At 42.1% G+C, this 14,701-nt stretch overlaps 1 pseudogene; it reads right to left on the bottom strand.

Moving 5' to 3' along the window:
• Window positions 1-10,262: 10,262 nt before the first annotated feature.
• Window positions 10,263-10,362, bottom strand: LOC113319787 (annotated as a pseudogene).
• Between the last annotated feature and the right edge of the window lie 4,339 nt (window positions 10,363-14,701).

Genomic DNA, 14,701 nt, shown 5'->3' with positions numbered 1-14,701 from the left:
TTGTTGCAAGCCTTCATTTTGGAAGCCGTGAAGGGAAGGCCGGCATGGTATGGTTTAGGCGCAGCAAGGTGGCTGACACGGCATGCCATTGGCATATGTGGCATGGTCGGCATGCCTTGGCGCGGCTTAGGCTTGGCCAAAACTAGAGTTTTGGCGTTGGGCCAAAGGTTACCATGCGTTGGTTGGTGACCTTGGATGGATAAGATTTGCATCTAAGATGGAAGGGTGGCCGTTGATTGTCGCACGCCTTCGTTTTGGCAGCCTTGAGGGGAAGGCCTGGATGGTATGGTTTAGGCATGGCAAAGTGGCTAGCACGGCATGCCATTGGCACATGTGGCATGGTCGGCATGCCTTGGCGCGGTTTAGGCATGACCAAAACTAGGATTTTGGCGTTGGGCCAAAGGTTACCATGCGTTGGTTGGTGACCTTGGACGGTTAAGATTTGCATCTAAGATGGAAGGGTGGCCATTGATTGTCGCACGCCTTCGTTTTGGCAGCCGTGAGGGGAAGGTCCGCATGGTATGGTTTAGGTACGGCAAGGTGGATGGCACGACATGCCATTGGCACATGTGGCATGGTCGGCATGCCTTGGCGCGGTTTAGGCGTAACCAAAACTGGGATTTTGGCGTTGGGCCAAAGGTTACCATGCGTTGGCTGGCGACCTTGGACGGCTAAGATTTGCATCTAAGATGGAAGGGTGGCCGTTGATTGTCGCACACCTTCGTTTTGGCAGCAGTAAAGGGAAGGTCGGCATGGTATGGTTTAGGCGCGGCAAGGTGGCTGGCACGGCATGCGACACATGTGGCATGGTCGACATGCCTTGGAACGGTTTTGGCGTTGGGCCAAAGGTTACCATGCATTGGCTGGCGACCTTGGGAGGCTAAGATCTGTATCTCAGATGGAAGGGTGGCCGTTGATTGTTGCAACCCTTCGTTTTGGAAGCCAGCGGCATGTAGCGGGGCCGGCATGTCTTTGGCATGAAATCGTGGCTGGCATGGTTTGCCATTGGCACGGTGGCGCGGATGGCATGGTTGGCATGCCTTGGCGCGGAGGTGTGGATGGCACGCCATGCCATTGGCACATGTGGTGAAGCTGGCATGGTTGGCATGCCTTGGCACGAAGACATGGCTGGCATGGTTTGCCATTGGCACGGTGGCGCGGATGGCATTCTTTGGCGCGGAGACGTGGATGGCATGGTTTGACATTGGCACGGTGGTGCGTCTGGCATGGTTGGCATGCCTTGGCGCGGAGACGTGGATGGCATGGTTTTCCATTGGCAAGGTGGTGCGGCTGGCATGGTTGGCATGCCTTGGCGAGGAGACGTGGATGGCATGGTTCGCCATTGGCACGTTGGTGTAATAATTTAGGGTTTGGTGTACGAAGATGATGTCGGTCAATACTAAGGGTTCTACCATGGAACATGACACATATATATGTAAAAAAAAAAGCTACCCTGGTAATTCTTACGTAGGCGTGTTTGAATGATTCAATAAATGCGCTAGTGGTCCTAGTGACGTCATGTCAGATGTAAGGTTTTACGATTTTAACCCTAAGCTAAAAACCACCATCAACATTAAGTCCCCTGCTTAGCTCGGAACAAGAGCATTGTTGCTAGGTAAGCATAAGATGGTGACAGGCGAGGACAAAATCGAAATGACAAGTCGTGAAAAGATGGTCAAGAAGACCCGACTAACCTTTTTCGAGAGGTAAGGAGAGTTCGTGATTCTCGTGTTGGCGGCCTTGCATAGATTTTACTTGTGGTGTTGCTGGCTAGACCGTGAAATGGTGAGATGTAGATTTTCGGCTTAGAATGGGAGCCGCATGCGTCGGTCAGCTTGGAATGGGAGCCGCAGGCGTTGGTCGGCTTGGAATGGGAGCCGCAGGCGTTGGTCGTCTTGGAATGGAGGAAACTGGCTTCAGTCAGCGGAATGGTGGAAACTGTTTTCAGTCCGCAAAATGGTGTAAACTGGTTTCAGAACTTCGGCTACCAAACGATGGTGATAACGCTGTAACTTCGGTTATCAAATGGTAGTGATGGCGCCTGGAAACTTTGTCGAAATCAGGGTTTGGGATGCCGAAACCCTAATTAGCGCTCCTTACTAAAATCGTTGTAGAATTCTCGTACAAACTCGGATTTTGACGGTCCGCCCCTCCATCTGACCGGAAAAGAATTTACTATATCCTTATGAGGGAATATTTAGGTTTTGAGCTCGTTTAGGAGGTGAAAACGTCCCGACAGTGAAACTCAGGAAGAATTCAGGAGGGATGTGGCGGGTCGAGGGTAGCATAGTCGCGCCGAGTCATCTGTTCCTGTTCATGGAGCAAGAAGGGAACTTTATTCTGTGCAAAACTCTAGAAACTCCATCCGTATGAAAAGAGGTATTGACCTTCTTCTATTTTCTGTTGCTCATTTGTATCCGCGCTTTCGTCGGTAGTGTCTCTCCAGTGGATTCCAAAATTTACCAAACTCCATTGCCTTCTTGGGACGAATGGATGGAATATATGCTCGAGAACGATCATGTCAGGGTTAATCTTGGAGATTGTGGTTGCGGTGTCGGTCCATCCTCGGCTTTAGGTTGTTCAGTGCCTGGATCTTTTGTGATGATGATGTGTTGTGAATGCTTGTATGGTCGAAAACTTCTGGCGCCCCAGGATGAAATAGGGAGACGTTCCGTTGCCGATGTGCTGCTATCAAGTCTTCCAGGACTTTGTTCCAAGCGACATCCTTCGAACCATCTTCTGAATCTTGGACTATCGTATGGAATGAGATGTGGTAAGAAGTCCCCAGTTATACTTCGGTTTGATCCGATGGCATGGATGAATATGTGAATGTATCTTTGTGGCGTGCTCTTGAAGTCTTCGGTGTACATGTACGGCTTCGTGTTGAGAAATTCATGCGGCTCGTGAAACTTCGACACTGATGATGTTGAAATCAGAAATAACCTGGTTGAGAGGAGTGAAAGCGTCTCATGCTGGTAGTCCCCATGTGTATCCTATTTTCATTGCATCGCCTTGAATCCACGTCCACGTGATTTGATACAAGCTTACCGTACTCTTCTGGATGTGATGCTGGGATGCTCAGGATATCGCATGGACGAAATATTCTGGATAGCGAAGATGTAGGAATGAGAGAGTTATGTTGTTATCATGGTTCCCTCTGTTTCTTCAAGAAAATGTTTCAGTCGCGTCTCTGGAGTTATCTCACGAGTCTTTGATGGTCGTCGATGGACTACAAAGAGAAGTCCCCAGTCGCATTTTTCTTTAGTTTCTGAAGTTGTTTTCCTTAGAGAAGGCTTGGGATCCTCCGCGGCCTCATAAAGTGTTGAAGGCGTCTTCTAGACAGAGAGGTGATGATATTCTTGCGCTGCACCCTTGAAGAGTAAATGACCTTGTTGCGGCTATAGCCTTTTGGTTGACTGTGTCTTCTGAGCTTTGATAATGAAGGGATTCCGTGTATATCCTCAGTCCTCAAGTATGGTTTACATGTTTCCATCTTTGTAGTGATTGATGCTGTGGTGAATCTCTGGCTGGTATCAAAAAATGAGGGAAACAATTCTTGGTAGCAGATATAATCAGAAGAGACTACATTGTCGTGGTAACAAAGTAGGTTGGCTGGAATTGTATGGGAATCCGTGGAAGTAAAAGTATTGGCTGAAGTTGTACGGGCATCTGTGGAAGTAAAAGGATTGTATGGATGCGTAAGCGATCAAACTGTCCATGACTACGAAGATTGGTTGGCTGTGATCATGATCCTTGACATGGGGAGCGTGGTGGTACGACCCTTTGCAGGAAGAAGCGTCGTTGAAGCAGCTTCGGATCTTGGAGAAGATGTTGAAACTTAAGAAGTCGAACGATGAAGCCTCGTCCTCGGATCCTGTAGAAGCTTATGGAGAGAACGCTGAAACAGAGCGGTTGTTGGAGCGAGCGTTGAAGCGGAGCGGCTGTCTGAGTGATCGTTGAAGCGGAGTCGCTGCTGGAGGATGTTGAAGCGGAGCGGCTGCGTTAATCAGTGTGCTTTCAAACTGGACACCCTTCAAGCGAACAATGGTTAGGAGTCCCCAGTTCCATCTATCAATCGTGCTTTCCAGGAGAGGTTGGGGTTTGGGAACGACTTCTCTGGTTGGAAACCGCTGCTTCCATGATGCAGTGCAGTTGAGGGATGAAAATATGCCTTAACGTTGCGCCTTGGGGAAATATAGAATCTCACATAAATGTTTCATCATAGACTGCACGATTTTGCAGGCGAAGTCCCCATAAATCATGCATCTCCTGACAAGGAAAAGAGTCTTTGTGAACTCAGGGGGGTTGCTGATTTTTCTTTGCTTCGATTTTGGAGAAGTCGTTCCTGATCTTTTCGTGTAATGAAATTAGATTGTTTATTCCCTTCTCTGGGAGTTCAAGACCAACGCTGGAAGGATGCAAGCTGCTGGCGCAGGGAAGATGCAAGCTGCTGTAAAGATGCAAGCTTTTAGCGCTGGAAGGATGCAAGCTGCTAGCGCTGGAAAGATGCAAGTTGTTAGCGCTGGATCGGCGTGGATGCTGGCTTGGATTTGGTATGGCATGGATTATTGACTGGGCATGGCGCGGACTGTTGGCTTGGCACGGCGCTGGCTTGGCATGGCACAGACTTGTTCTTGCGGGCCTAGTTGCCTCTTTCCATACATAGCTCAAATAGAAAATCATTTCCTTATTCAAATTCCAAAAGTGTTATGCGTATGAAAGGGGTCGGCTCTCCTTTTTATCTCGTATCTTTGTTCTCATGTCCTGGTGTTAGCGGTAGCGCGGTATCAATAAAGTGGGCAAGCATATTCCAGCTATGTACTCCAGCGTTTCTCTTTCAATTTGTTTTCTTGTTTTCTTGTGTTGGTGCAAACCCTAGTCATAGGTATGCCTTCCATAAATATGTAGAAATATTGTTCTTCTGAACTGGTGTAAACCGTAGCCGTGGGTATGTGTTTCATAAACTTGTAGAAACACTTCGCCATAAACAATTCCTCTTCGAATATCACCGTAGTAACGTCGACTACCTCATGAATAGTGACGGGTAATCATTATTATGCAAATTAGGCACGTACGGGCAGGTGACTGTTTTTATTTATTTGAAAGGCAAACAAAGCGCTTGGTTTATGGTTTTTATTTTCTGGATTTTTGGATTGATAGACAAGTATTACCCCTGAGGGTTTTGGATTATTATTTGGAATGAACTGTTTTAGAATATTGATGTTTTTGGTTATGAATATAAGTGGCATGAGTACCCCAGGGAAGTCATGGAATTGTGAATGTTGTGCGATAGTAGAAAGCATGAAACACGGGAAAAATATGGCTATCGGTTTTTTATCTCCCATGTGAAGATTTGAAGTAGTAGACCATGTATTTTGTCTAGCAAGACTTACTCGGTTTTTCGGATCTCCTGATGAAAAGGAATCTCCCGGGTGTAAGACCGAGTTTTGTGGGAATCACCACCGTGATTGTGGAAAGTCCCCAGTCATCCCTTGTCGTGTCATGACTGGTAACCTGGCCGTCTGGTAACTGAGCCGTCGATCCCTGAGCGGGTCGTTTGGATTCTACCGTCCTGACGTCTAGGTAAAAATATGAGATCGAGGATTGAAAGTTGACATTGTAACCGAAAGATCAATCTCCCACTGTGGTCACCGATTGGTTGAGGGTGAAAACGATTTCTGTTGATTTCGGTAATTTCGGGTGTGTGGGTGAGAAACGAGTCTAAAACCTAAACAATGTACCGCAAGGGAGTACTTTAGATTCAAGAGATCAATCTAGACAAATCCGGCCTAAACCAAGTAATGGCCGTTCCAGACTTGCTTCGGTCACAAAAAGGAGGAGAAGGGTTGGTTTTGGGGAGCGAGCGAAGAGAGTGTTGAGACCAGAATAGTTGATCCTGGAAGAGTAGTTGTTTTGTGACTTGCATCAGAAAAAGGGAAGCTAACAGATGAGAAAGCTAGCAAATGTTTTCTGAGTGTTGTATGCTCCTGACCAGAACTTGTGTTCGGTGGAAATAGGTAAGACCTATTTATACAAGTCGAAGTGAAACGTACTCTGGTCTCGTAAGAAATGGAAAACGGATGAGTAAATGGGAGGAGGTGGTAACCGGTAACGCCTGAAATTGATGTTCCATAAAAAAAAGCGTTTTACCATTACTCCCTTTATTTACTAACCGCCTCATCCTTATGACACTGTCTTGTAACGGGAGTAGTGTACGTTGCACGCTGTAAACCTCCAAACCAATACCCAATGAGCATCCCCCAGTTTGTGACATGTGTTGATGTATCGAGTGTTTTCGTAGAAAACATGTAGCGTGTTGTTGTTGTTTGGCAAGTTGAGCTTGGAAGACTTGACGGCTCGGTGGTGACCTTCGACGGTTGAGATTTTGCATCTTGAGAGGAAGGGTAGCCGTTGATTATTGCAACCTTTCATTTGGTATCCAGTGGCATGAAAGCATGGCCGGCATGGATTTAATATGGCCTAGTTTAGGCGTGTCCAAAAGCTAGGGTTTTGGCATTGTTTGGGCGCGACCAAACCTAGGGCTTGGCGTCGAGCCAAAAGGTTGCCTTGCGTTAGATGGTAACCTTGGACGGCTAATATCTGCGTCTTAGATGGAAATGTGGTCGTCGATTGTTGCAAGCCTTCATTTTGGAAGTCGTGAAGGGAAGGCCGACATGGTATAAGTTAGGAGCAGCAAGGTGGCTGGCACGGCATGCCATTGGCACATGTGGCATGGTCGGCATGCCTTGGCGCGGTTTAGGCGTGGCCAAAACTAGGGTTTTGGCGTTGGGCCAAAGGTTACCATGCATTGGTTGGATACCTTGGACGGCTAAGATTTGCATCTAAGATAGAAGGGTGGCCGTTGATTATCGCATGCCTTCGTTTTGGCAGTCGTGAGGGGAAGGCCGACATGGTATGGTTTAGGCGCGACAAGGTGGCTGGCACGGCATGCCATTGGCACATGTGACATGGTCGGCATGCCTTGGCGCGGTTTAGGCGTGGCCAAAACTAGGGTTTTGGCGTTGAGCCAACCATGCGTTGGTTGGTGACCTTAGACGGTTAAGATTTGCATCTAAGATGGAAGGGTTGTCATTGATTGTCGCACGCCTTCGTTTTGGCAGCCGTAAAGGGAAGACCGACATGGTATGGTTTAGGCGCGGCAAGTTGGCTGGCGCGGCATGCCATTAGAATATGTGGCATGGTCGGCATGCCTTGGCGCGGTTTAGTCGATCAAGATAGGAGATAAATTGACTTTTGAATGATATAAAAGTTCAAGTCTCCACATAAATTTTAGTCGATGAAGATCCACCATTTTCTTGAGTAGTCCTTCGTCTTGTATGATGATTGCCATGGAGTTCTTGAGCTCAACTACACTTTCTATCCTAGTCCGAGACCTTAGCTATAGTAGACTAGAAATCGAGACTTATAATTTTGATCACTAACATTGATAAACATGCTTGAGATAGCAACGCATGCGAGATCGACCGAGCAATGCTCTAACAAAAACTAAAAAGCTAAGGGATGGCACAACACCATAGTGAGATTGGTTTTATACCCTTCTCTTAGACTTAAATAATCTATATCTAAGGGAAATCCCTCACCATAGTGCTTGGAATTAAGGATTTGTTACAAACCGGGTATTTGGACCAATGTCTAAATAGGACATTGATCACTTTGAGAAAAGTTATCCCACGTATAGAAATGAGTATAGACTCGTAAGATCATACAATTTTAGAAGTGGAAATTTAATAAATACCCCTTGTTTGAAGGGCTTTACAAATATCCTTATCACAGAATAAGTATATGGAGAAATTAGGGTAAGGCCCGAAAAAAATATTGTTCTAATTGTCATGCCGGTTCCTATGGGTGTGGCAAATCAATAGATTTGCTAGTTTTGCACCCATTATGGAGCTGGCAAACAAGTAAACTGGCCTGGCTAAGTGGCAAATTTGCCACTTAGCTAGGCCAGGTCGAATAGTTACAGAGCGGTCGAGTCTCGACAGTTCGGTAGAGTTTAGATCTCCCGGTTTTGTTTCCACCTCTAGAGGTCAACACTAGATCGCCATGTAATTTTTTATTTTTTACGTTACTTCTTCTCTCCTACTTTTTAGTTACTATAACAGATTTTATTATAAAAGGGTCCCACAAAATATTATATAATCCCTAAAAATTAATAATGACCCCATCAAACCCAAATAAACAGATTTTTTATTGATAAGGGTCCCACAAAATATAATAAAATATACTAGTTTATTAAAAATTTCCAGTTTTACCATAGTAAGGAAACTAGTTTGCCAAGCCACATGGCATGGCAAAACAACTTTTATACCCCCTCTCATAGGAACCGGTCAGGCCCAAGATATATTTCAGTTTTTGTGACACCCAAAATTATTCGAAATTATTAAAAATCCCTACATAACTCGTTATGCATCCTATTTTTCAGGGGTATAAGGAAACTTAAATATAAGACAGAATTTTATAAATTTTATCTCGTTGGAAAACTTTTAATGAGATCTACATAACGAGTATAAACAACAACATCAAATTTAAGTCTTTTACGGAAAAAAAGGAGGTGATAGTTCCTTTAGGAAAAATTTTCGAAAATTGATTACATGTTCGTTATGCAACCACCAAAAAAATTTAGAGCTTTTAGATTTTCTTTTTAGGTTTTTATTTTTGCTTTGTTCTATTTTACGTTTTTTTTGGGTATAGCTTTTTGCTACAGGTTTGGATTTCGGATCGAAAAGGATTAATCAAAAGATTTTGGTGAATAAAGACTTGGAGCCAAAGCGAAAGCTAAAAGAACGGAGGAAAAATAATAATTTTGCTTTAAATATTTGTTTTTTAGAAATTGTATTAGGAAACCTTCTATTTTTTAATTTTCTTTTTCTTTTTGGACACTTTGTTTTTGGACATTGGACTTTGTTTTTATTTTTAAACCCTAAGGAACGGTACTTTAAATATTAAATTGCATAGGGAAGGACGGAAATTACAATGATGTCTCGATCGTACACTGACATAGGAGTCGGTGGCCCGAGTCGACTTCAACGGTTCATCCCCCGTCTGGAACGGGAGGTAAGTCTTTCTAAACACCCGGGAATCTCATGTTAGCGGGTTTACTAGACGCTTTCATAATGCATATATGTTGAGGTCTGAATACGGTTATATTTCTAGTAAAGGACAAGGCCTGGCCAATACAAGATAAGGACTCGGATTTCATCATTGTTTCCTTATTGCTCGTCTTAGGACACGTAACCTAGCGCAAACCTAAGCCTTAAAATACTGACTAGAACGATACCGATAGGGTAACGAGCTTGTAGGAAAGTTGTTCAAAAGTACTGTACTGGTTACTATGTTATCCTAGTTCGAAGTTCAGGATGAAACACTATAAGTTAAGTGTGCCGCCTTGTAACCCGAGGAAACATTGTCATTGAGGCAGGGGTGTTCAAGCTCCTCTGAGCTTCCCTTGTTTATATTTAACTTACTTTAATTCAGATCGTTCTAGAGAGGTTTACTAAAATCGTAAATAGTTTCCTTTCGGAATATTAAAAGTTGATCTAGAAACAATCTAAATGGAGCCATCATGCTTGTTGTTCGCTATAATTCCATAAGCTTGTTTTGGTGGAGTCAGTCTTGTTTGTGTTTGCTTAGAACTTCCCTTCCTTTTAGGATTTTTATTTTTAGTTTTATTTTTTCTAGTGTATGCCCGAGGTCATTTGAGAGCGGGCTTGGAAAAGAGACAATCTAGGTCGCCTGATTAGTGAAAAACCTAGTAGTTCTTTTTGTGAAAGCAGGGAGATCGAAGACTCTTCTTTAGAGAGTTCTGTTTTTAGAAAATTCAGTTTTGAAAATTTGTCGCTTATTAAGGGTAGTACCCCTAGAACTTTGATTGTTCCAGCGATGACAACTTTGAAATATTACATGTAACCAACCAGGTCCAACTGACCCTCATACATTGATTTTCCTGCTACTACGACTAGTTATGAGTTGAAACCTGGGACCATACAGATTCTCCCAGTCTTTTTAGGCAAAGGAAATGAAAACCTATTTTCATGTTAGGGAATTCGAGGAAATTTGTAGTACTCTAAGAATTAAGGACCTAGATGATGATGCATCGAAACTTAAGTTATTTCCTTTCTCCCTAAGAGACAACGACAAATCCTAGTAACATAGTTTGACTTCCGAGTCAATTGAAACATATGGACAACTTACATTTTCCTTTTTATATAAGTTTTTCCCTAGGAAAAAAACATGGTCTATTAGGACGCAAATCTGTATTTTTTCTCAACAACATGGGGAATATTTATTTATATATTTGGAAAGATTCAATGATTTATTAGCCCAATGTCCTTATCATGGTTTAGAAAAGGTTAGGCTAGTTCAGATCCTTTATGAGGGTTTAGATTATTCGACAACAACCATGGTTGAGTCTCTATGCACATGAGGTTTTGAAAATAAAATTGTTGATTAGGCGATGAAGTTTTTGAATGAAATCATTGAAAAGACCCAGAAATGGGAAAATAGTATGGAGCCCCAAAAAATAGTTCTTCTAACACTAAGTCTTATGGGCTAGATAGAGCTTCCAGATTAGCAGTTAAGTGTTTCAATTCAAAAAAAAGTGTGGCCTAAAAGTTAACACTAGTTCCCTCTCCTAGCATGTGCTCGCAGGTGAAGTAGCAGCGAGATTGAAGCGCTGAACGGTTCAGCGCCACAAAAATCACCTTTACGCTGAATGGTTCAACGCTCACAAAAATCACAAAATTTGATCTGGCGGCTGAAATTGGTTGCGTTGAACCAAACAGCGATGGACAGTGGTCCCATAAGAGGTGGACTGCTAATCTAGCTGCTAGATTAGCACTCCCATAGGACTTAGGAGGTTTCCCTAGCTGATGTGGACTGCTAATCTATCTGCAAGATTAGCACCCCAAAGGACTAAGCCTAAATGGAGGAAATGTCAATAGGGTATAAGGATCTTTTGAATCGGATGCTAAAATAGCAACAATAGCTAAGAGGTTAGAAGATTTAAAATTGAGTAAAACTAATAGTAGAATAGAGCATTTTGGGGAAGGACAGACTACTGAAGAGCAAGCCCATGCTCTTTACAATAACACTAGATTTGAGAACCATCAGAAGTTTGACCCGTATTCAGAAACCTATAACCCTGGTTGGAGAAACCATCCAAACCTTTCTTGGTCTAAGGGACAAAGTCCATGTTAGTCTAGTAACTCTCAGGTTATTCCCCCATGTTTTGGCTATACTAAGAATCCTTCATAACCAGCACAGTTTCAAAGCCCTTCAGATAAGAAGATCACGAGTTTAGAAGAGTCTCTTGCTATGTTAACTCAGAACACTATAGAATTTCAACAATCGATTGCACAACGTTTATATGGAAATAAAAAGATGGTCCAGGCTAACTCTTAGAATATTTTCGAGTTAAAAAACCTGGTTGATCTAATTTCTGAATCTTTGAGAGAAAGAGAGAAAGCAAGTTCGCTAATCAACCACAACCAAATCCTAGAGGATTTCATCAAATATCTTTATCTGGTGAGAAATCATCAAATCATGTAAATTCGATAACAACCTTTAGCGGAGGTAAAACGGTAGACAATAAGGTAGCCTACAAAAAAGGAGTCGACTTTCAACGAGAGATAATGGAAACTTTAAGCAGGTGAATATTAACATTCCATTATTAGAAGCAATTAGGAAAATGCCTGCTTATGCGAAGTTCCTTAAAGATCTTTGTACACGAAAGAGTAAGCTTAATGTCCATAAGAAAGCCTTTTTAGTTGGTCAAGTAAGTTCAATTCTTCTGAACCAAACATCCTCTAAGTATAAGGACCATGGATTCCCCACCATATCTTGTTTAATTGGTAAGCACATAGTTGATAAGGCATTGCTTGTCTTAGGATCTAGTGTTAACTTACTTTTGTACCATGTGTATACCCATCTAGGTCTTGGTAAGTTGAAACCGACCGAAACGACACTTCAGTTAGCTGATAGATCTGTCAAAGTCCCTCGTGGTGTCATAAAAGATGTTTTTATTGTGTTTGATAGGTTCATATACCCAGTGGATTTTTTTGTTCTCGATACTCAACATGTTTAAGACCCGAGTGCTCAAATACCGGTGATTTTAGGTCGCTCATTCTTAGCCACATCTAATGTTGTCATCAATTGTAGAACCGAACTTATGCACATATCTTTTAGTAATATGAAAACTGAGCTAAATGTCTTTAATATTATTAAGTCTTCTGAGAATAAATATGATTAGCACCTTAGTTCAGGATCTTGTTCAATATCATTGGCATGACACTTTACTGGGAGATTCTTTTGATGAATTTGAGGAGACCATTCTCATAGATCAGATGTGTGATCACTCTCTAAAAGAAGCTCTCGAGCATTTTAAAGACTCTACGGACCCTGAAATTCAAGAAATAGTGTCAGGTTTGTTGGAGAGTAGTGATTACCCTAAGTTTGGGGGTAGTCATGGTTATCACGATGGACAATTATCCTTAATTGAAGTCCCTAACTTGGGACTCAATCTTTTTGCCTCTAAGGCATTACTTGAGTTTCTTCAAACCATATTACCCGATCCTCTAGATATCGTCCATGAGGAAATCCAGTTCTTAGAAACCTGTCATTCGGCCGAACCTGTTTTTATAGACACTCATATAGAGACCAAAGGAACACCCCGTATAAATATGGTTTCCTTGAGAGAGACCCTAGATAAGGTTGTGCTCTGTTTGTTTATTTTTCTTATCCATGATGGTAGTCTTATATTTGTGTCGGCTATATTTGGTTCTGAGGACTCGCAGCTATTTCGGATATTGGTGTATGACTTTGGAAGGTGCAATCCTTTTTGAGGTATTTGATGTCTAGCTAAAGACTTTAAACTTAGAACTCATTGGAAGGTAACCCTTGTTTTTGCAACACAGTAATACCCTTGTCCTCATTTCCTTTCCTTGTTCATGCTTTTAATTTCATCATTAGAACATTGAGGACAATGTTAGAGTTAAGTGACGGCGAGTAGTTAAATTTTTAGATTCTTTTAGGTATTTTCTTGCATGATCAACTGTTTAGCGGTTTTAAATATATATATTATGATCAACTGTTGAGCGGGTCTATTATAGGATTTTTCATGTTATGATCAGTTGTTGAGCGAGTCTATTGTTGGGTATTTTTCTTGCATGTTATGATCAGCTATTGAACGAGTCTGTCAAAAAATAAAATAATTATGATCAGCTATTGAGGGGGTCTATTATTTTGGTATTTTTTTTACATGTTATGATCAGCTGTTGAGTGGGTCTATTTTCAGAATTTTCTTGCATGTTATGATCAGCTGTTGAGCGGGTCAAAAAATAAATTATGATCAACTATTGAGCAAGTCTATTTTCTATTTTGCTCGAGGACTAGCAAAATGTAAGTGTGGGTGAAATTTATAAGCACGTAAACGCGACACATTTTTACCCATAACTACATTATCTAGGACTCATTTTTCGCTAATAAACTTGTTTTAAGTTTTTTCAAGGAAATAAGCTCTTGTGGAGAGTGTTGCTCGAAAAGCTGTAGTTTGATCCCCAGAGAAAAATTAATAAAGGAACCCCAGAAATGTGATAAACGCGCCCATAACAAGTACTCGAGGCACCCGTAGGAGTTGATAAAGGCAACCCATGAAAATTACTATTTGCACCCCATAGCAAGTGCTAAAAGGACTCCGACTGTGGATAAGGGGTACTCTTATTCTTTTGAAATTCAAAAATCAGAAATTCCGGGAAAATAGTTTAACATGCGTGGAAATAGTTGCACAAAAAGAATAGAATTAGGGTTCAAGATTTAGGGTGTTTTAGCGAGACTCAATGGCTGAAATTTGTTGGGATGACTTGATTTAGATTAACAGGCGTGATATGGGTTTTGGATTCGATTCAGTTTGGATGGATAATCACCAATCAAGGAAATCAGGGATGACATTTTTCCCATGAAATATTCTTCGTATTTTTATATCCTAGGAAAGTTTGCACGAGGTCAGAGCATGTATATCATCTTCTGGGACATGTATGAGTATGTTTATAGTGTGTTAGATAGCTGCAGATGCCTGAAGAAGCTAAGAATTTAAATTATTCCTCGTTTCTGGCAGTGGAGAATAATGTGATCAAGAGAAGATTTCGGGGAGTTATGGCGAGAGATTTTGGGCCTGTGATGCTATATAAGGTGCTAGGGAATAGAAGAGTCGAGGAAAGTGAGTTGGGGAGTAATACAGAGCGAGATTGATCGAGTTGCAGAGAGTTCATTGTTGCTGCTATGAAGAATACGGAGAACATAATACTGCAGAAGATTGTCGTTAATAAATCGTGATTCATTCCCGGTTTTGCAACAATTCTCCAGCGACTGTTGAATGAGACAAACACACTTACCTTTTATCATTCTTTGTAACAGTGAGGTTTGCAATGAATATAAGTGTTGCAAATTTCCGGTTTTAACCATTTTCACTATTTTTCATCATTTTGTTAATATTTTGATCAATGAATCAATATTTTAAGAGATCTTACACAATGATGAGCTAATTCTCGCGTGACTAAGGCAATTTCGTGGCTCCACTTACTGCTATTACCTACTTGTACCCTTAACCTTTATATGCCTAAAATTCCAATGAAGAGAGGTCTGGCATAGGGAAGAGACTTCATATCGCGGCGACTAATCAAGCCTT

The sequence above is a fragment of the Papaver somniferum genome, chromosome 10, assembly GCF_003573695.1.
Source record: "Papaver somniferum cultivar HN1 chromosome 10, ASM357369v1, whole genome shotgun sequence".
Classification (NCBI taxonomy): Eukaryota; Viridiplantae; Streptophyta; class Magnoliopsida; order Ranunculales; family Papaveraceae; genus Papaver; species Papaver somniferum.
The sequence above is the reverse complement of the archived record's forward strand: the minus strand, read 5'-3'. Positions and strand labels throughout refer to the sequence as shown.